The sequence below is a fragment of the Phoca vitulina genome, unplaced genomic scaffold, assembly GCF_004348235.1.
Source record: "Phoca vitulina isolate PV1807 unplaced genomic scaffold, GSC_HSeal_1.0 scaffold3, whole genome shotgun sequence".
NCBI lineage: Eukaryota > Metazoa > Chordata > Mammalia > Carnivora > Phocidae > Phoca > Phoca vitulina.
The window spans coordinates 36,428,656-36,450,682 of record NW_022589706.1 but is presented as its reverse complement, the minus strand read 5'-3'; the positions used below and the strand labels follow the sequence as shown (position 1 = coordinate 36,450,682).

Below are 22,027 nucleotides of genomic sequence, written 5' to 3'. Positions count from 1 at the left end.
TGGGAGCAAGGATCAGACATGTGCCTCCTTCACCCTCACACCTTTGATGTGCTCCTGCCTGGAACGCACATGGGCACACCCGACAAAACTGAGACACCAAAATCACCATTGTCATCAAGTGACACTTACCAAGAGAGGTCTAATTTGTATCTGACTTGCTAATGCTTTTGGTGTTCCGAAGAGGAAGATAAATTGAATGGAAGCATCTCTGTTTGGTATCAATTTTCATGACGTAAATGAGGCCATTTAAAGACTGTCTCAGCTGCAAGAAAGGGATCACAATATCAGAGAAAGGCTTTGAGTTATAGTCGTTGTGATTATCTGCTTTAGCAGAACATAGGTAAGCTTTCTCGGCTTGGTTTTCCTATGCAAAAGAATTGTATCATAAATTCATGTTGGATACAAGTAGCAAATTGCTCATATTTAGAATTTTTCTCAATTTTGAAAGATGTAGAGGCTAGGAGATCTGTCACATATACTTGCTCCCCAAGCAGAGGATTCTAGAACTGCGTGTCTAGAAGTGTGATCCTGGAATACGGCCAGCCCACTGTGTGTATGAAGTTTCTAGGACCACTGTCACAAATGACCACAAACTTGGTGGCTTAAAACAACACATGTTTATTGTCTTACAGTTTGAAATCAGTTTCACTGGGATGACATTAAGGTGTCTGCGGGCCCACACTTCTTTTGTAGGCTCAAGGGAATAACCTATTTCTTTCTTTTTTTTTTTTTTTTTAAGATTTTATTTATTTACTTGACTGAGAGGGGAAAGAGAGAGAGAGAGAGAGCACACAAGTGGGGGGAGCAAAAGAAGCAGTCTTCCTGCCAAGCAGGGAGCCCAACGTGGGGCTTGAGCCCAAGGTGATCACGACCCGAGCTGAAGGCAGATGCTTAAGCAACTGAGCCACCCAGACGCCCCAGGAACAACCCATTTCTTTGCCTTTTCCCGCTTCCAGAGCTTCATTCCATGCCTCCCTCCTCCGTCTTCAAAGCCAGCAGCATACCCTTAGCTGTAGCGCTGCTTTCTTCTGTTCTGCCGTCCAGTCGCTCTCGGTTTCCTTCTTATAAGGACACCTGTAATTACATTTACAGTCCGCTCAGGTAGTCCCGGGTAATTTCTCCACCTCAAGATCTTTAGTTTAATCACATCTGCAATATAGGTTAAAATTCACAGGTTCTGGAGGTTAGGATGTGGATATACTTGGAGGCCATTATTCAAGCTACCATACTGAGGAACTGCATTTTGAATAGAAGGAAATTTGAATTTAAATAACCATGTGGCTAGTGGCTACCATTTTGGACACAGATACACAGAATATTTTCAAATTCACAGGAGGTTCTATAGACCGCACTGCTTTAGTGTTGTCTAAAAGCCAATACCAGTTATAAAATAAATAAGTCACAGAGATGGAAAGTACAGCATAGGGAATATAGTCACTAATATTGTAATAATGTTAATAACATTGTATGGTGACAGATGGTAAGTACACTTATCACGATGAGCCCTGTGTAATGTATAGAATTGTTGAATCACTATATCGTGCACCTGAAACTAATATAACATTGAATGTCAACTATACTTAAATAATAAAAAAGATTTTTAAAGCTCCTCATGAATAAAAAGAAAAGAAAAGGCCAAAAGCAGATGCTTCGTTTTATAGCCATCTTGAGTTTATTGTTGGGCTATGCTTCAAAAAAAAAAACTACATAAATTTGTCTTTTAGAGATTTGGAACACATCATCCCATAGATAGGATGAGGAAAACTCCTAGTGATTCTTCACCATCGAGCAAAGATTTAATGAGTATTTTTGATGGGCCAGGCACTGAACTCCAAAAGTAGTTCACAATCTACAACATAATGGATACACATAGTGATAGCAGGAAGCAGGGAGAGCATGAGATCAGAAACTGATCCTAGTGAGGTCCAGGAAGGAATTCTGGAAGATGTAAAACTGAAGTTAAGAGATGGCCAAGCCAAGAAGGATAAGAAAGAACACAGGCAGAGAGAAAGGGGTAAGAAAGATATTATCAGGAGAGGGAGAAGTATGCGCAGAGGAAAGAGGTTAAGAGAGGGCTCTGGGAGTAGAGCTATATGACTGAATTATGTGGGGTCAGGAGGGGCAAGGCAGAAAAAAAGGCAGGGGCCAAATCTTGATGGGCAGAGTATGCCATGATAAGGAGTTTGGACTTTATCCCGAGTGTCCATTAGGACTTGTTTGAATGCAGACGACAGAGGGACAGTATGAGTGCCTAAAACAAGGCATATGTTTATCTATATCTGCACCAAGGCTGATGGGGAAGTTGTGCTCCTTAAAGCCCTGGGGGTGGGTGGCAGATTCCTGCCACCTCATTTCTTTGCCATCTCTAGTATATTCATTTGCTAAGGCTGCCATAACAAAGTACTACAACTGAGTGGCTTAAACAACAGAAATTTAGTATCTCACAGTTCTGGTGGCCAGACACCCAAGATGAAGGAGTTGACAGGATTTGTTTCTTCTGAGGACTGTAAGGATAAATCTGTCCCAGGCCTCTCCCACAGCTTCTGGTAGGTTTCGAGAAATCCTTGGCATTTCTTGTTTTGTAGAAGCATCTCTGCCTTCACCTTGATGTTCATATAGTGTTCTCCCTATGTGTGTGTCTCTAGGTCCAAATTTCCCCCTTTTTATAAGGACACCAGTCAGATTAGGAGCTTCCACTACTTCAGTATGACCTCATCTTAACCAATTTACTTCTGCAATGAGCCTATAAGATCACATTCCAAATAAGGTCACATTCTAAGATACTGGAGGTTAGGACTTCAACATATAAATTTTGGGGGCAGAGGGTGGACAGAATTCAACCCATAACACCTAGGATGTGGTTCACAGAATTCAACCCATAACACCTAGGACGTGGTTCTTATCCTTATGGCCCAAGACAGCACTAGAGACCCAGCCACCACATTCACATTCAGAGTCTCCTTAAAGGGCCCATCCTTGCAGGTCCTTCTTCCACATGGACTCAGATGTTTGCTCTGAAGGTGCTAACAGATTCTGGTTCTGAGGTGATCATTGGAGTGTTGTACTCCTAAAGAGGGCACTGACCACTTGTTAGCAATGCCTCCTTCTTAGACATAGAGTCAGAGAAAAACCTGGCTGAAGAATGAGGACAGGGAGAGGGAAGGTTGTTGCTTTCCCAGATCATTCTAGAAGGACTTTGGGAAGAATAAGGGATTTCAGTACACATTCACAAGACCAAGTTGCTGGGCAATGTGGCTCATTTCCCACAGGTTGGCTTCATGTACCTCCCTTTCCCTTTTGCAGTGTCTGTTCTCCTGTAGGTTGTGGTCACCCTGTGTTTATCTCCTTTACTAGACAAGATGTTCCTTGAGAGGAAACAAAGCCCCTTTGAGGTCTGATGGGTCTCACAGAGATGGGAGGGAGGTTGGGGATTCAAAGCTTAAATCTCAGCTCTAGCACTTATTAGCTGCAGAAACTTGATCCCCCCCCCCCCCAGAAAAAACTTTAGCTTTATCACTTGTAAAAATGAGATAACAATAGTTACCTTGTAGTGTTGTTATGATTATTAAAAACAACAAGTGCAAGTGTGTGGGCTACGGTAGATGCTCAATGGTAAGTATTATCTATGATTTGTCCTAGAGTCTCTCCTGTGCCCAGCTCAGGGCACCTGGCAGAATAGGGGCCTCAATAAATATTCATTGCCCCAGTGGAAATTTTTTTTTAAAGATTTTATTTATTTATTTGAGATAGAGCGAGAGTGAGAGAGAGCACAAGCAGGGGGAGCAGCAGGCAGAGGGAGAAGCAGACTCCCCACCGAGCAGGGAGTCTGACGCAGGACTCGATCCCAGGACTCCAAGATCATGACCTGAGCCGAAGGCAGATGCTCAACCAACTGAGCCACCCAGGCGCCCCGCCCCAGTGGAAATTTAGATCACAGCTAAAGCCCTGTGCTATACTCAGGTCTGGAAACTGATGATAAATTAATGGACTCTGAAAAACAAACTGAGGGTTCTAGAGTGGAGGGGGTTGGGAGGATGGGTTGGCCTGGTGATGGGTATTGAGGAGGGCACGTTCTGCATGGAGTACTGGGTGTTATGCACAAACAATGAATCATGGAACACTATCTCTAAAACTAATGATGTAATGTATGGGGATTAACATAACAATAAAAAAATTAAAAAAAAAATAGGTACTATTAAACACAAGACATTAGAAAAGAAACAGTTATCAAATTCAAGTATGATGGGGAGAAATACACATATCTAATGTAAAAAGGAACACCTGAAGTACATAATAATATGTATCATTTGTATCATATGCATCATTTTATGGCACAAGACTTCAATGTCTGATGGAATAAACAGGACAAAATGATTTGAGGAATTCCTTACACACCGGAGCCAAATCTGACTCAGCCTTCTGACGGCGGGTCTGAGGGCAAACTCTCTCAAACACAGCAGTGATAGCCCAGGAAAGCCCTCTAAAAGAGAATTTGGTGTGAACTTGGACCACGACAGATAATAAACTCCATGTATTCGTCCTACAGCAGGAATCTTTTCATATGATTTGGGGCTGCATATTTTACAGTGTCTGATCATAGGAGATGTCTCCCGAAGCATTAAGCTCTCCCACACCTGAAATAATATTTTCATTGCTAACAGTGCAAGGTCAAAAGAACTGGGTGTCTTACCTATGTGTGGGAAGGCATATTTTGAATTTCTAAAACGAGATTTTACACAGATATTTTTGAAGAGCAGCCCAGCAATAAACTGAAGTAGGCCTGTAGCTATGATATGAAGTATCTGGTATTGGCCTCTAGATGTCTTCTAAAGCAGAGCTGTCAACAGAACTTCCTGTGAGGATGGAAATGTTCTGTATCTGTGCTAATTTGGTGGTCACTAGCTACATGGCTATTTTGATTCAAATTGAATGAAATTAAAAATTCAGTTCAGTGATGCACTATCAAGGGTTATTACAAAACAAATAGCAATGAAGACTGTGGTATTGATGCAAAGTAGACAAAACCTGGGCGCCTGGGTGGCTCAGTTGGTTAAGCAAAGTAGACAAAACCAGTCTATCAAATAGAATAGAGTTGGGAACTAGGTCTACACATATATGGCCACCTGATTTATGACCACTGCAAATGGGGGAAATGATCTTTTAAATTAACATGTTGGATTAATTGGATATCCACATGGGAAAAAAGGCATCTGGGTCCACTTCTATATCCCACCATTTACAACAATCAATTTCAAATGGATTACTGTTCTAAATGGAGCAAATTAGAATAGTAAAACTTTTAGAGGAAAACAGAAGAGAAATCTTAATAACCTGGAGTAAGCAGAGACTCCTTAAATCAGGAACACTCGCCATAAAAATTGACACATTGGAATATTAAAATTAAGATTTTTTTCCTCGAAGGACTTCATTCATTAAAAAATGAAAAGAAACCCAGAATGGGAGAAGATATTTGCCACATATAGACCTGACAAAAGATGCATATAAAAAAATCCTCTTATAATACATAAACAGACTGAGCTTATTTGTCCAGTGGCATATGACTCAGCAATAAAAAGAAGTAGATTGCTGACACATGCAAAAGCATGGAATCAGAAATATAGTATGCTGAGTGGAAAGCAGGCTTGCACAAAAGAGGACATACTGTATAATTCCAGGAATACAAAATTTTGCAACACATAAAGCTAGACAGTGGAGAACAAATTAGAATGGGGGTAGCCCCCAGAAAAGTGGAAATGAAGATTGCCTGGGAGGAGGCATGGAACTCAAGACTCATGTGCTCAAAACTCAGCAGATGTACAATGAAGATTTGTGGATTTAATTTTGTTGAAGTTGTACATCAAAAGAAATCGTAGACATTGAATTTCAGTTAGTGATATACAGGCTAAATTACTTACAGGACATGTATTGCTATCTGTAATTTACTTTGAAATGCAACAATATTAAGATGGATAAAGGAAAGGATAGAAATGTAACAAAGCAAGTTGTATAAAATGTTATTCATAGACTCTATATGGTAGGTTTATGTGTGTTTACTATAAAATTCTTTAAACTTTGCTAAACATTTGGGGCACTTGGGTGGCTCAGTTGGTTAAGCGTCCAACTCTTGGTTTCAGCTCTGGTCATGATCTCATGGTTTTGGGGCTCAGCTGTGGGATTGAGTCCCGGATGGAGATTGAGACCCAGATGGAGCCCCGGGTCCAGCCCCACGTCGGGCTCTGCACTCAATGTGGAGTCTGCTTCAGATTCTTTCTCCCTCTCCCTCGTGCCTCCCTGCGCTCATACACTCTCTCTCTCTAAAATAAATGTGTAAAATTTAAAAAAAAATTTTTGCTAAATATTTGAAAATTATTATAATCAAATGTTAGGAAAAATACAAATAAAAAAACACTCAGCTCACAAAAATGGGCAAAACTTTAACAGATACTTCATAAAGTTATTTCTAAACAACTAATAAACATGTGAAAAGGTGCTCGACTTCATTAATCATCAGGGAGAGGCAAATTAAAATCACACAAGGCACAATTATCACCCACCAAAATGGCCAAAATGAAAAAAGATGGAAAATACCAAGTATTGATGAGAATATGGAACAACCAGAACTGTCTTATTTTGCTGATAGGAGTGTAACTGGCACACTTTGGAAAACTGTAATAAAATATCCAAATTTAAACATGGCACAACCTATGACCCAACAATTCCATTTCTAGGTATATATCCAAGAGAAATGCATTCATCTTTCATCATGTTCATTAAAAGATCTCTATTACAATGTTCATAACAATATTTTTAATAGGTCTAAAATATACACTATTTCAATGTCTATCAACAATTGACTGGATAAATAAAATGTGGTGTATTCACATGGTGGAATGCAATACAGCATCCTCATGAACAAGCTGTAAATGGAGTCAACATATGGATGAACCTAATGAACATAACAGTGAGTTAAAGAAACTAGACATAAAAGAGTATGTGCTATAATGGTCCCGTTCATCATGTACAAACACAAGGCTGCTACTCTACTTACTACTTAAAAATCTAAGGATAGTGGATAACGCTGGGGTGGGAGGGAAGTCGGTAGTGATTGGAAGGAAACACTTTTGGGATGCTGGTTGTGTTCTGTTTCTTGACCTGGTTGCTGGTGTGGAATTTCATTTATGATTTGTGTACTTATCTGTAAGTATGTAAAATTTCAATAAAAAGCAGCTTCTGCCAGAAGCTATGGGCAATACGGGGCTATTTGATTTGCCATTTGAGAGACTTGAGAAGGATTTGACAGACAGGATTAGATTTGCATTAGAAAGATTAATCCTTGGCTTTGTAGAGGATAGCAAGGAGAGGAGCTAAGGGGTGTGTTTGTAGAAGTAATCCAGGCAAGCGATTATGAAGGCCCGAATTAAAGTAGGGCAATAGGGCTGACAAGGACAGAGCATAGTTGATATTTAGAGAAGAGACAGACAGAACTTGGACAAGTCACTAAATCCCTCTGTGCCTCCTTTCCTCACTTGAAAAATGGAAGTAACAGTAACTACTTCATTGGGGCTATTTTGATGATTTAATGATTTGTTCCAAATCAAACAAGCAGCAAAAAGTCAATGCTCAGTGCATACTATGCAGAGCAAGATACAAGGTATTCAGATTAGGAAGCTTTAAGGGAAACATCTTAATTTGGCAAGGTCCACACAACCCTGCCTTCTTTCAAGCACGGGTAAAATCACCTCCCTGCCTAAGACTGGGTAGTGTGGGACACAGAGTTAATGGCCACGGTTCGGAATACGACAGAACATGTCAGAGCCTGAGCGTGATCTGTTCCTACCGGGCCACGGGGAAGAGGTTAGGGGTGTTTGGGGGCGGGAATTCCAGCACCCGGAACCCAGCGCCTCCTCCCCTCCCCCCTCGGCTCAGAGGCGGGGCCACTGAAGGGGCCGGAGATCCAGGCCAAGGGGGTGGAGTTGGGGCCGGAAAAGATGCCAATGGGACGCGAGCTTTCCCGTGTTTAACCAATTGAATGTGCTCAGAGCCGCCCCCATCCGCTGATTGGCCCAACGCGTCTCCCTGTGTTCTCGCGGTTTGTGGGAGCCTCGCCGCGGTCTCACGAGGGTGCGGGTGTTTGGCGGCCTCGGTTAGGTGGTCAGGCTCCTCCGACACCTGGAGGCGTCCTCCCGCTCCGGACCGCCCTGGAGTCGCCGTGCCCGAGGCGGGGTGAGGCGCGGCCCGGGCTTTGGGTTCTCGGGCTGGACCTCGCCTGCACCCGCCTTCTCCTCCGCAGGAGCGGAGCCTGGCCGGCAGAGCGGCTCTGCTGTCACTTGGCCCAAGGACCCTGGGGTAGGAAAGCGCGACCTGATTAGATCCTGCCAGGTACTGACGCTCACTCCTCCTGTGTTGTATGCAACTTTGAAGGGAACATTTGGATTAAAAATAGTGAACTTGTGGTTCTATTGCGAACACACTTTTTAGTGCATGCAGTGCCTATGGTATACCATGCTTGTCGGGATTAGCCGCCTTAGGTGTGCCAGCCCGTTTTTGGCATGTGCTTATTGTGCTAATTTACGGGGAGTTCACGTGGAGCCACATTTACATTTTGAACTTCGTTTCTAATGCAGACCCTTAAAGCAGCCCTATTCACCTCCTAAAAAAGTAATGCAGATTCCTCCAGTAAGGGAGCATGTCAGTATGTACTGAATTCTTGCACTTGTCAAAAACCACAAAATTATCTTCAAGTACTTTATACTTAATACTGAAAGTCTTGAGCCTGAGTCTGTTTTCAGTGAAGGAAAAGCACTGCCAGAAAAGTGTGTGTGGGGGGTGGGGTGGGGGGAGAGGCAAAGGAGAATCCAGAAGCAAATACTTAACCCCTGTAGCTACCTGAATTTTCATGTAGAAGATGACAAGTGTTGGCGAGGAAATGGATGGAGAGATTGGAACCCTTGTGCATTGCTGGTGGGCATGTAAAATGGTTTAGCTACTGTGGAAAACAGTGTGATGGCTTCTCAAAAAATTAAACACAGAGTTACCATATGATCCAGCAATTCCACTTCTCAGTGTATACCCCAGAAAATTGAAAGCAGGGACACAGTTACTTGTACACCCATGTTCATAGTAACATTATTCCCGATAGCCAAAAGGTGGAAACAACCCAAATAAAAGTAGAGATGAATGGAGAAATGAAATGTGGTATATACATGCAATGGAGTATTAGTCAACCTTAAAAAGAAGTCAGTAATACCTGGTACAACATAGGAGAACCTTGAAAACATGCTGAGTGAAATAAGCTAGAATCAAAGACATATACTATATGATTCCACTTATATGAGGTACTTAGTGTACTCATTCATAGAGACAAAAAGTAATAGAGGTTACTAGGGTCTAGGGAGAGGAGAGAATGGGGAGTTACTGATTAATAGGTACAGAATTTGTTTGGGATGATGGAAAAGTTCTGGAAGTGTGATGGTTGCACAACATTGTGAATGTAAGTAATGCCACTGAATTATACACTTAAAAAATCCTTTATGGTATGTGTATTTCACCACACACACAAGAAGCAAAACTCCTCAATAAATACAATCTAAAGTTGCAACCAGTCATTGGAAAGCCTTGTTTTAATTCCAGAATCTGCACTGTACAAACATAACTTGTGAAAACCTTTTCAAATTTTGATTTGAACACTAAATGAAAGAAATTCATGTTCAAACCTTACAAGATGCTATTTGCAATGTATGTGTGTTTGTTTTAAACTCTGAATACACTAGGTAGTATGTGTCTAGAACTCCTAGACACTCAACCACATACATTGTTTTCTATAGACTGGAGACAACAGCATCCATTCTCTTGTTATGTATTTGGAAATAAACTATTTTGGCATCTTGCATTTGGCCTCCTTACCAATCAACATCATTAGAAAAAACACAATTTCAAACTAGCTCTTTCTAAACATACAGCCAAGATGGATGGCAGCTTCCATACAGTTATTAGGATGGATTTTCTCTTATGGGTTTTTTTGGGGAGGTGGGGAGGGTAAGTGTTCTTCTGCATATAGTTCTTGTATTTCAAATGTCATTTTCCTAGCCATTTGACAAGTAAGAAAATGCTGATTTATTTTCTCCCCTTTTGTAGATGGGAAAATAGGAGGCATTCAAGCTGAGATGGTATGATGCTGAAACCTTCAGCAACTCCTCCAAAGATCATTTGCCCTCTTCTGTTTTAATTTTGACTAATTTTTCATGTGTGGCTTGTGAAATCAGAGGAGTGATTGTTGCCCGGATATAATATGTTTAGCTGCCCACAACCCTGCTTTCAGGGTTGCCAGCTAACTTTGAGTAGATATGAGTAGAATTATTCTTTTTTCCACCATAAAAACGAGTGACTGGTACTTAGAGTAATGAGTTCATATTAAGCTTTTTGTAAAGTTAAATAAATCTGCAAGTGAGACACTTAAGATGTTAACAGTAGTTCATGGTGAAGAAGTAATGTCAAGAGCAAGAGTTTTTGACTGGCACAAAAAGTTTAAAGGTGGCAGAGATGATATCCATGATGATGTAGGAAGTGGCCGTCCCATTATCCACAGAACACATGAAAACAATGAGAGGGTCAGAAATTTGGTTTGCTCACATAGCTAATTAACCGTAAGAAAAATGGCCAAAAAGTTAAATTTAGACAAAGAAACAGTCAGACTCATACTGAAAGAAAACTTGCACATGAGGAAAGTTTCTAGGAGGATTGTATCTCATTCTGTGGTTGATGATCCTGCAGAGGCCAAACAAAAACACAGCTGCACATGAACCTGCCACTTGGGTGTATATTCAGGGCACAATCCTACACTTTAGTTTCACTGGTCTTGGAGTACCTTCTGTCTGAATCTAAAATGAGCTGCGCTTCTTCAGACATGTTCCATTGGCTTTGTAGGTATATGAGTTGAGCAGAGTCAAGCCTGCAGAGTTGAGTGTGACAAAGTAGAGAGCATGGAGCTCAAGGTTTATTAGGAACCCATCAAACTTACCACAGGACTTAAATTTCTACCTTGTTTCTTCAGGGTGAGCTCATTTCAATAATCAGTAGGTTACCTACAGGCTGGGCAGTTCAACAAACTTTCAACAGGACACTAGAGATCAATGTTACTCTATATGGAGATATTTCAAAAAAGATAAGAAAAGAAAGGCCATCTTTAGGCAGAGATATTCAGACTTGTAATAATGAGACTTTTGTAGTGGGAAATTGAGCTCAGATGTTGGAAATAGGTATTCAAATCTGTCACAAGAAAGAAACAGAATAGGCTGTAAGGAATAGCAGGCAGTTTCAGTAAAAATACACTCTTCCCTTCCACCCCCCCACCCCCCAAATAAGAACCTGAGTTTGGTCAAAAGCCCACAAAACTTCACAGTCTTTACGTAATCTAAATTTCAGTTTTTTCAAAAGATCTTATTTATTTGAGAGTGAGAGAGAGTACGCATGCATAAGCAGGGGGAGCGGCAGGCAGAGGGAGAGGGAGAAGCAGGCCCCCCCGCTGAGCAGGGAGCCTGATGCAGGACTCAATCCCAGGACTCTGGGATCATGGCCTGAGCCAAAGGCAGCCGCTTAGCCGACTGAGCCAGCCAGGCGCCCCCTAAATTTCAATTTTAAATAGATTTTTATATATAAACTGTTTGGGTCTGGAATTTGGTACAAAGGGTAGACAAATAGAGTTCAATTTTGTTCCTAACTTCTTTCATCAGGAGAATGAGATGCCATGCATTGAGAGAGTTTTGGAAGGCATTACTGCAATTAGCAACACATTAACAACAACAGACACAATCTTTTCATCAATAAGAAGCTGAGTTTTGACCTTCACGTTTTCCATGTGTACTACTGACTGAGTGTGGTGGTCCTATCCTAAGCTTCAGCTCTAATAAGCAGTCATCAAAGGGAAGGCATTACCTTGCATATTCAGCCGGCCACCAATAGCTTTATATTATGGTCAGTCAATTGGTAGTTTTACTGAAACACTAATAAAAAAGCATTGGTAATTCATGTCAGAGTTGAGATATGGAAGTAATAGGTGAAAAATTATTTTACATAAATTTGGGTAGACCTAGAGAACAATTTCAGGTATTTTTGTCCATGAACATTAGCATTTTAGTTTAAGGAGCTACTTGAATCATGTGCTGTTCCTTTCCATAAGAAGAAGTTTTGAGTTCAAAAGGATGAACTTCTCATTCAGAAACTTGTGTTTTGCCCCACTTTCCTTCCCAGTCTGCAGGATACAGTCATCATTCAGTACTGGTATGTTGCAACTTAGACACACCAAAATTGCTGTGTAGGACTTAAGTCAGAGCCCTGTGGTGGTGTCTCTGAAAAGACTAGTTTTTTTAGTTATACTATTAAGGTTTTTTGTTGTTTAAAAAACTCCCAGATGGGGCACCCGGGTGACTCAGTTGGTTAAGCGGCTGCCTTGGGCTCAGGTCATGATCTCAGGGTGCTGGGGTTGAGTCCCGCGTCGGGCTCCCTGCTCAGCGGAGAGCCTGCTTCTCCCTCTGCCTGCCACTCGCCCTGCTTGTGCGCTCTCTCTCTGTCAAATAAATAAATAAAAAATCCTTAAAAAAAAAAAGATTCCCAGAAATCCAAGTTTTCATTTTGTGGAACATGAGCCAAAACTAATTGAGGTTGTTGTGGAAAAACTGTCTCATTTTAATGGTCTGTATTACCTCTGGGCCCCTGCTGGCCAAAGCTGTGTGACCCACAAGGCAAAAATTATAATTGGAGTAATGGTTTTCATATTGTCTTAATTTGTTTTCATTACTAAATTTTTACAACTTGATCTTTGGAGGTGCTTTGTACTGTGTAAATGAAATTCACTGAAAGTATACATAAATAAACCATAAATTGACATTCCAATAAACCATAAATTGATTTTTTAATTAGTTTTGATCATCTGTGTTGTTTTATGAGGTATTTGCTAATCCTCCGTATTTTAGCCGCGTGCTCATTTCTCTCATGATTTAAATCTAAAGTGTAACTTCACTGCCATACCTCTGAAGTTTTTTTAAAAATTGACTAATGAATAGATAAGATCTACCCCTACCCACACACCCATAAGGCACTAATAAAAACAGCGTACGAGGCAGTGTGGTGGGGTTCCAGCTCCAGCTATATTTGTGATCTTAAGCTTTCCATCTGTATTAGTTACCAGAGGCTGCTTGGCTCTATAACAATTTACTGCAAACTTGGTGGCTTAAAACAACAGAAATGTATTCTCTCACAATTTTGGAGGCCAGAAATCAGTTTTCCAGGGTCAAATCAAGTGCACACTCTCAATCTATTCCTGGAGTCTTGCAGAGCTTCAGGTGGCTGCCAGCTTCCCCTAGCCTCAAGTTGTATTGCTCCATAATCTTCAAGGCCAAAATCAAATCTCTTTCCGATTGTCTTCTCATGGCCTCCTCCCTTGAGCACAGAGTCTCCTTCTGTCTCCCTCTTATAAAGGCACTTGGGGTGTCTGGGTGGCTCAGTCGGTTAAGCACCCGACTCAATCTCAGCTCAGGTCTCCATCTCAGTTTTGAGTTCAAGCCCTGCGCTGGGCTTATGCTGGGCGTAGAGCCTACTTAATAGATTAATTAAATAAAGGCACTTGTGACTAGATTTAGGGCTCGGAGATTATCCAGGATAATCTTCCCATCTTAAGAACCTTGACCTAATCACATCTGCAAAGACCCTTTTCTAAATAAAGTAACACAGGTTTGAAATTAGGACCTGACTATATTTGGGAGTCATTATTCAGTCTACTATACCATAGGTTTTTCTCTTCTATAAAACCCCATAGAATCTCTGGAACAGTACTGCCAATGAAACTTTCTATAGTAATGGAGATGTTCTGTATCTGTTGTCTAGTACAGTAGCTTCTAGCCACATGTGACTACCAAGCATTTGAAATGTGGCTAATGCAACTGAGGAGCTGAATTTTTCATCTTACTCAGTTTTGATTTAAACTTAAATAGCCCCATGTGACTGATGGCTGTCATACTGGGCAGCACAGTTCTAGTATCTATGGTTCTAAATTCTGGACTCTGAGGCCCCTTAAAAAAAAGTTTTGTTTTTTTTTTTCCGTATCGGACTTAAGACTGCTTCCGTCTTTCACCTGCTATTGTTTAGTCTAATGGACTTCAAACTTTTTAGCATCAAAACCCTTTCTAGGGCGCCTGGGTGGCTCAGTTGGTTAAGCGACTGCCTTCGGCTCAGGTCGTGATCCTGGAGTCCCGGGATCGAGTCCCACATCGGGCTCCCTGCTCTGCGGGGGGTCTGCTTCTCCCTCTGACCCTCTTCCCTCTCGTGCTGTCTCTCATTCTCTCGCACTCAAATAAATAAAATCTTTAAAAAAAAAAAACCAAAACCCTTTCTACAGGGACCTCTGGGTGGCTCAGTTGGTTAAGGGTCTGCCTTCGGCTCGGGTCATGATGGTTCTGGGATCAAGTCCCACATCGGGCTCCTTGCTCAGCAGAGAGCCTGCTTCTCGCTCTGCCTGCCGCTCCCCCTGCTTGTGCTCTCTCTGACAAATAAATAAAATCTTAAATAAAACTGGAAAACCGAAGAGTAAACTGAGCTGTACTGGTTGAGGTTTGGTAGTGGGAGAGGGAGGATCCATGGCAGCTGCAGGGTCTCCACCTGTTCAGCCAGCCCAGGTTAACTTCTAGGGGCAAGGAGCCACCACTAGGACTTGGTGTAGTGGAGCCATTTGTGAGACCAGTGGTTATTCTTGGCAACTGTCTGCCGTAACCTTCAGACTTGAACACTTGTAGTTTTACACCTTGAAACAGTAGCTAGAAAACAGTCATGTTCTTGGCCCATCATCACTGGACCACTGTTGATGTAGTTTTACGAATTCCTTGTTCTGCCAGAACTTGCTGCAGCCTGTGGAAGCTTTAGGACTCCATTTTTCTTTCCCTTTACCTACTTAGCATTTGAAGTCACCTCATACAAGCCTTTTGTTCTACCAACCACCCCCCACCCCTCTGCCCCCATCCTCCACCTTGCTAACTAGTTCCAACACTGAGCAAGGAAGCCTCACAGGTCTTTACAATGGAGGACTCTTATCAGTGAATCAGTTGCCAACAGTATACATGGATTTTTGTCCGTTTTGTTCACTGATGTGGTCACAAAACCTAGAGCAGTACTTGGCCTATGATACATGCTCTATTTATTGAATGAAAACCAAAGCCAGCATTTTAGTATATAAATACTAAACACCAGCATTGTCATTTTATTACAAGGACCATACAATATTAAAAAAATGATCCTACAGTACTACCAATGAATGACATTTACTGAGTGCTTACTACTTACCAGGTAATTACTATGTATAGACTCAACTTTAGTAACTATGATGATTAGGCAGAGACTGAAGCTAAGTAACTGGTCTAAGATCACATGGAAGGGTGGGGGCTTGAACCTAGCTTTAGTGTTCTGCTGCTTCTAATAGATGGCTGTAAGCCACTCACTTGAATGCCATATATAATTCAACCCAGTATTATTATGAGGCTTAATTATAAATGATACTGCTCCTTGTATTATACTCATGATGGGTTTAGGGCTCAAATATACCAGAATCAGTATTACACCAGTTTGATTAGCCCTTAGGAATATGGTGGGAACCAAGGTGGACTTTACTGTAGTAAAGCAGGGGCAGGGCAACCACAAACTAGACTTCTAAATAGGACAAGGCTGTTATAGGATGCTAGAGAATTCCAGAACAAGAGCACTTATGGGGGGTCAGGGGAGGGATGATAGTGGCCACAGAAAAGTTGGGTAAGAGCAGGAAAGAGTATGGGTGCTAGGGAGCTGCCAGGGAGCGTTCCTAGGTAAATGTCACAGCATTCAGAGACCTGGGAGCCCAGATAGTTACCATTTTACAATAGTGTTAAAATATCCATCTTAGCCCTGCATACAAGCGGTCCCTCTTCCCCTCCAGGTCATTTCTCTGCAGCTTCACTTTGCTTTCCCCCAAACCTTTACACACTTCTCCCTCAGGGCTATTTGTTTTCACTTGGCCCAACATTCCTCATCCAAATGCATACAGACCCACAGCATCCCTGGTCCTCCCTGGCCAGCCCTCTCTGAGCTCATGTGCTCTACTCTCAGTGCATATACATGCGCTTCCTCTTTCCCTTCCCTTCTTTTCTCCCCTCTAGCAATTATGGCCTTCTCACATATTTGTTGAATAAATTACCTAAGAAAGTGATGAGGCTGAATTTTACAGTGTAATATACCAGTGTAAAATGAAGTTTAGAAGGAAAGACTGGAACAATGCTATGAAATAAGCATGAAGAGTGACTGCAAGGTGAATATTAAATCTTTATTGAAAACTTCTGGAAAATGAGGTATTTGCAGACATTCAGGGCTGGTCAGCATGAACAACTAGCACATACTAGGCTCTGTTCATCTTGCTTCACTGTCTCGTTTCTTCCCATATGAAAACCTCCCCCATCACCTCGAAGATTTTCATATTCTAACAATCTAGCACCCCTGTATCCTTTAAAGCCCGTCACAGCTCGTTATGCTCATTCATCAAAAACACCTAACATGCTGACAGATGCCCCCTTTGTGCCAAATTTTGGTAACTTCATAGGTCTGATGTAATTAAATACTATGAAGACCTTATATTCTTAATAGCTCTGCTGTGGTCTCCCCTGACCAAACTGGCCTCATCTGTCTCAATATTACCACAGCTCCAACTGAACATTAAATGCCAAGAGAAGTGACTTTCCAAGAGGTCACATGGCCAGAAAGTTACACGAGGATCCTTGTTCAGGGCCTCATGTGTGGCGGGACCTTGAGTCAGTACCTAACCTCTTTGTTGCTTCATCTGTAAAACAAGGGAATAGTACCGACCTCAGAGTTGTCAGAACTGAACGACAAGATGAAGGTAAAACACCTGCTATGCTGCCCGATCACCACCAGCACTGTCCTGCTGCTAAGGCCTGTGAAGGGCACGCTGGACACATGGCTGCTACAAGTTATGGAAGACTATTTGACCTCGTTAGTGTGTACTGTAAACTGGAGAATTGGTATAAGTCAGTAAAAATACCAGCATCAGAATATTCCAGCTTCCGCGGCCTGTACCTGTAGTATTCAACCTATAAAAAAGAAAAATTTCCGAATGACCCTTCAAGCAGAAAACAATTTTGAGGTATATTCTTTTCAGTTTGTCTCAAAGGATGTCCAGAAAACGCCTTGTGCACATGTGTTCCATCACCTGTGTTTTTTTCCACCTTCAAAGATAAGCATCTCTGAAGGTATCATCAAAACTAAGGTTAGGTTTAAATTTATCACTGTGCTGGGAACTGTATAAAAATATCACAAAGGGGGTCCTGGGTGGCTCAGTCCCTTAAGCATCTGCCTTGGGCTCAGGTCATGATCCCGGGGTCCTGGGATGGAGCCCTGAGTTGGACGCCCTGCTCAGCGGGAGTCTGCTGCTCCCTCTGCCCCTCCCCCCTCCTCCCTCTGCGCGTGCTCACCCTCGCTCTCTCGTGCACGTGCTCTCTCTCAAATAAAATCTTTTAAAAAATCACAAAGGTGCTTGAGCCAAAAGAAAACTTTCCTCTGGTTCAGCTGTGACTCCAGACAGGATCCAAAAAGGAGTTTTACAATCTCCTCCCTGGGTTTTATGGAGACTTATTTTACCCTTCTGTGTTAGCCTCTTAAGGCACCATGTCAACCTTAAAAGGGCACAGGAAAGGGCCTTTTGGGATTTTTACAGGGCTCTCTCTAGGATCCCTGCACGCCTCCCTCGTCAATATCCCCCGGATCTCAGCGCTTTCCGGAAAACCCACCGGAAGCAGCGGTTGTGCGGGGGGAGCCCGGGAACGTGCATTCCCTCTATCGGAAAGGTCCGCCAATTTGGGGCCCTTAGAACCGAACACGTGGGAACCCCGGTCGCCACCCGCCACGTGCTCCGGGCCTAAGTCCCCGTGTTTCACCCCAGGACGGGGACCTACCTGCGCGTAGAGCTCAGGCCGCTGCAGCCCCGCACACGTCGGCGACAGACTCCCCGGTCCCCGGGTCGGGCCGGGCCGGGCTCCCGCAGCCGCAGGCGGGCCGGCCCCGAACCCGCTACAAAGTAGCCGCGGCGGCGCCCTGCGGGAGCAAAGCGCGAGGTTGTCAGGGCGCTCGGGCCTGGGCGCGGGGAGGCCTCCGGGCGGCCCCGCGCGGCGTCTGTGCCTCGCGCGGCCCCGGGACGAGCTGGGCCGCCCGCCCTCCCGGGCCTCCGAGGACTGCTCTACCCCTCCGTTCTGGCCGCCGGGAGCAGCGGAGCTCCGGGCGGGCAAAGCTCGAGGGGACGCGGGGCGAGCGCAGCCCCAGCCGGGCCCGCAGGCCGGGCGCCCCCTCCGCCCCCCCGCCGCACCCACCCACACTCACGGCTCACCTCAGCGGGACTCCGGCGGGCGACGGGCGTGCGGCGCAGAGACCCGGACGGCGGCGCGACGACAAGGAGGCGGGGCCTATCCCGGGAAGTCTCCGGCCGGGGGCGGGGCGGCCCGGCCATTGGCGCCCGCCGCCCTCGGCCCGCCCAGGTCCTTCGGGCTCTTCCGTGGCTGGAGGACGAGCTAGGCCTGCGCGGAGCATTCTTCTCGGAAGCTCCGCAGTCCTGGCGCCTCCCCTTGGCCCTCGTGGTTCTGGTTCTCGCGGGCAAGGTGCCTTCCTCGGGGCCCCTCCTGGGGGGGGGGGGGGGGGGCGGATTCCCGGTCACTCTAGGGCTGGGCCACGACCCAGAGATTCCCTTTCCCACAACAGACCAGTCCGGCATGTGTGTAGAGTCTGACCTGCTGAACCGTCAGCTCAAAGAGAAGGCAGACCTTGTGTCTGACCACGCGCACCCAGGGGCCCCTCCTAAATCGGAAAGGACCATTGTTCATTCATGAAGCCAGTTCAGTAAGTCGACCATCATCGGCAGGGGCTTGGGGAGCACCATAAACCTTCCCGAGGTGACAGACTCAAACCTGACAAGTGGAATAAAATCGGAGTATATGCTAAAATGACAACTTGTATTACAGTTCTAAGAATTTACCATCTGTTAACAAATTTAGTCTTCAAAGTATCTTTTATCAGCCCCACATTTTCTCTTAAAGACTTTATTTATTTATTTGTCAGAGAGAGAGCATGAGCAGGGAGAAGGGGCAGAGGCAGAGGGAGAAGCAGGCTCCCCTCTGAGCAGGGCCCTGGGATCCCAGGCCCCTGGGATCATGACCTGAGCCAAAGGCAGACACGTAACTGACTGAGCCACCCAGGCGTCCCATCAGCCCCACATTTTAAGTGGGGAAACAGACACGTGAAGTAACTTCCCAAGGTGACAGAGTAGCTAGCAAGTGGTGGATCCGGGATTTCAACCCCAAAAGTCTGAAAGTATAGCCCCTCAAAACACTGTACCACACTGCCTCTCCCCAGGTGTGTGGGGCGGGAAGGGAAAGAAATAGCATTTATATTTGACTGTCTGATCAAGATAGGCCATCTCCCAGGTGGTTGGGGGTCAACAGGCCCAAAGAACAGGAAAGCATTTGACCCCTGTTAGGACCCAAAAGCATAAATGGAATTTAAGGATGGAGGAGCAGAGTGGCCTGAGATGCGGGTGGATGGGGTCCAGACCAAGCCAGAGGCCCTGGTAGAGTGTGTATTTTATGCTAAGAACAATGCAAAGCTATTCAGGCAGTTTTGGGGAGAGGAGATGATAGGATCTGACGTAAGGTGTGGTTTGGGAGTCATTAAGATGATTTTGCTGAGGAGAAGAAATAGAGTAAATTTTATTAATAAATCCTGGCAGCCAGCCACTCACTACTTTGTAGATATTCATAAGATGAATGTAGAATGGGTTAAAGTGGCAGAGGAAACACCACTTTGCTGTCCCTTTACCTTTCTCAGAGTCTTCTAAACATGTCTCTAGTTTTGAATCTGTTCTTGTTATAGTCCCTCTGGAGAGCTGACAGGTGTCCCCTTTCCTTCAGTTATGGCAATGAATGTGGACAAGGTGCATGGGAAGAGTCTTAGGACAGAGAAGTAAACATCAGCAAAGAGACTAATGAAGGAATTCAGCGGCGACCTAGTGGGCTTGGGAGTGGTTGTCCAGAATGCTTTCCTCCCGAACCAGGTGATAAACACTGGAAGAGGTTATGAAAGAATTACAATAGGGATTCACTTGAACTCAGGAGAAATCCACCTCAGTCTGAGGACTTCACACCTCTGGGCAAATGACAACCGCAGTTCATTTGAAATGGTAAAAACCGTTTGTTTGGAGTAGAGGAAAAATGTCTTCTCAACTATTAAAAAAATAATTAAAATTAATACAGAGGTGATGGAGCAAAATTAACTCATTGTATAACTGCTTTTTGAGTTAAATTCAGGGTAATCTCTATTTGGTATGAAAAATGCTTATAATTCAATTTAAAGAAAATGGAATCAATTGACCTGATTATTTGAGAGAAATCTGTCCAGCCTGAGAAAATTTAGCTCGACCTAGAGGACCAGGGAGCCAGGTGGAAAAGCACAGGAGACCTGATGGGCAGGTACTGTCTTCATATTTCCCCAAACCCCCGCTTCCGTAAACAGGTACATCTCCCCTGGACCACCATTAAATAAATCCCGGCCCCTGGGCTCCAGGCTCCATTCCTGCCAGCTTCCCTCAGCCTCACAAGCTTTCCATTATTTGGGGGTATTTTTCCCTCTCTGTCTTGTCTCTCACTTCTCTCTGGCTCTCAGCTTCTCTATGTATATATACTCTATCGCTTTAAACCTGAATAAACTTTCCCTTCATCAAATGTGCCCCAGTCCCCAGATGTCACACCTTCCCCCCCTTCCTAACAGACCTTCAGGAAGACCATGCCGACATAGGCCTCCATTGTCTCAGCCTGATTCAGCCCTCGGGTCAGTATAGTCTGGCTTTCCTCTTCCCCATTCCCCTGAAACTGCTCTCCGAGGCCACCAGCGACCTCTCAGTGACCAAATCCAATGCTCCTGAACTTCCCTAGCCTCTCTGTGGCATCGGACATAACTGACCACTCCCTCCTTGATTCCTCCTTCCCTCTGGTTTCTGAGTCTCCACTCATCCCTGCTTTTCCTCCTTCCCTCTGGTTTCTGAGTCTCCACTCATCCCTGCTTTTCCTCCTACACCTGTGGCCCTTCCTTCTTCCTCTTTTGTCCTCCCCTTTTAAGTGTTGGTTCTGATGACATTCTTTCTCAACTCTCTTCTCTTTTTACTCTCTACACTCTTGCTGACCAACTTCCCAGGAAAGACAATAATAAAAATCATTTATTGAGCATCAGACACTTTACACATGCCATCCCTAATTCCTAAGACAATTCTGCAAGGCAGATAACAAGACTATTATTAGTAACACTGAATGAGCACTTATGAACAGTCATAGAATTTAGTCTTTTACATAAAAATACCATTATCATCACTTTAGAGATCATAAACTGAGGCCAAGAAAGTCTGAGTGGCTATCCCAGACTGCACAACTTATGGCAGAGCTAGGATGCAATGAAGGACTCCCAGCCTGCCTGCCTTCTCCCACCCCATACCCCCTCCCATGCAGAGGTGCTCCCTCAGCCTAAACTGCTCTCTCTGGCTTTAAGTACCAAATACCCACAAGTCCTGCACACATCCTCATCTGGAGGACCCAGAGATACCACAAAATCAGCTTGTCTCAAGCACAGTTCATTCTCTTCTTCCAGCCTCACACTTCTCTTCTGTGTCCTCTTGATGAATAACAATTCCTCAGCCCAAATGATGTCCTCTCTCTGCCTCCTCCTCCCATTCTCAGCATCCTGCCTCCTCACCTCCTTCTATTCAGTCAGTTCTTTCCGTAGACCATCCCATGAGTCTTCCCTCTCCTCCCCACTCCCTGTTACTTTAGTTCTAGCTCACATCATCTACTTTCTGGCCCACAGCAACAGCCTCCACTCAGCCTCCCTGCCTCCATCTTCCCTCCCCTAGTACCCTTCCACACTGCTATCATCTCCATTGGAAATCCTTAAATGGCTCCTCACTACCACC

At 44.1% G+C, this 22,027-nt stretch overlaps 1 long non-coding RNA gene and 1 other non-coding gene across 3 annotated transcripts; both read right to left on the bottom strand.

Moving 5' to 3' along the window:
• Positions 1-892: 892 nt before the first annotated feature.
• Positions 893-18,466, bottom strand: LOC116629971. Of its 2 annotated transcripts, XR_004298854.1 has the most exons (4): positions 18,407-18,466; positions 17,979-18,117; positions 17,069-17,117; positions 893-1,074 (listed from the first exon to the last, which is right to left on the bottom strand). It is a non-coding gene; the product is annotated as an uncharacterized LOC116629971 (long non-coding RNA). The 2 variants fall into 2 exon arrangements; XR_004298853.1 differs by lacking the exon at positions 893-1,074 and having other exon boundaries at positions 14,529-17,117.
• LOC116630357 lies at positions 17,591-17,712 on the bottom strand. Its single transcript, XR_004298953.1, has one exon. It is a non-coding gene; the product is annotated as a small nucleolar RNA SNORA26 (small nucleolar RNA).
• Positions 18,467-22,027: the final 3,561 nt, after the last annotated feature.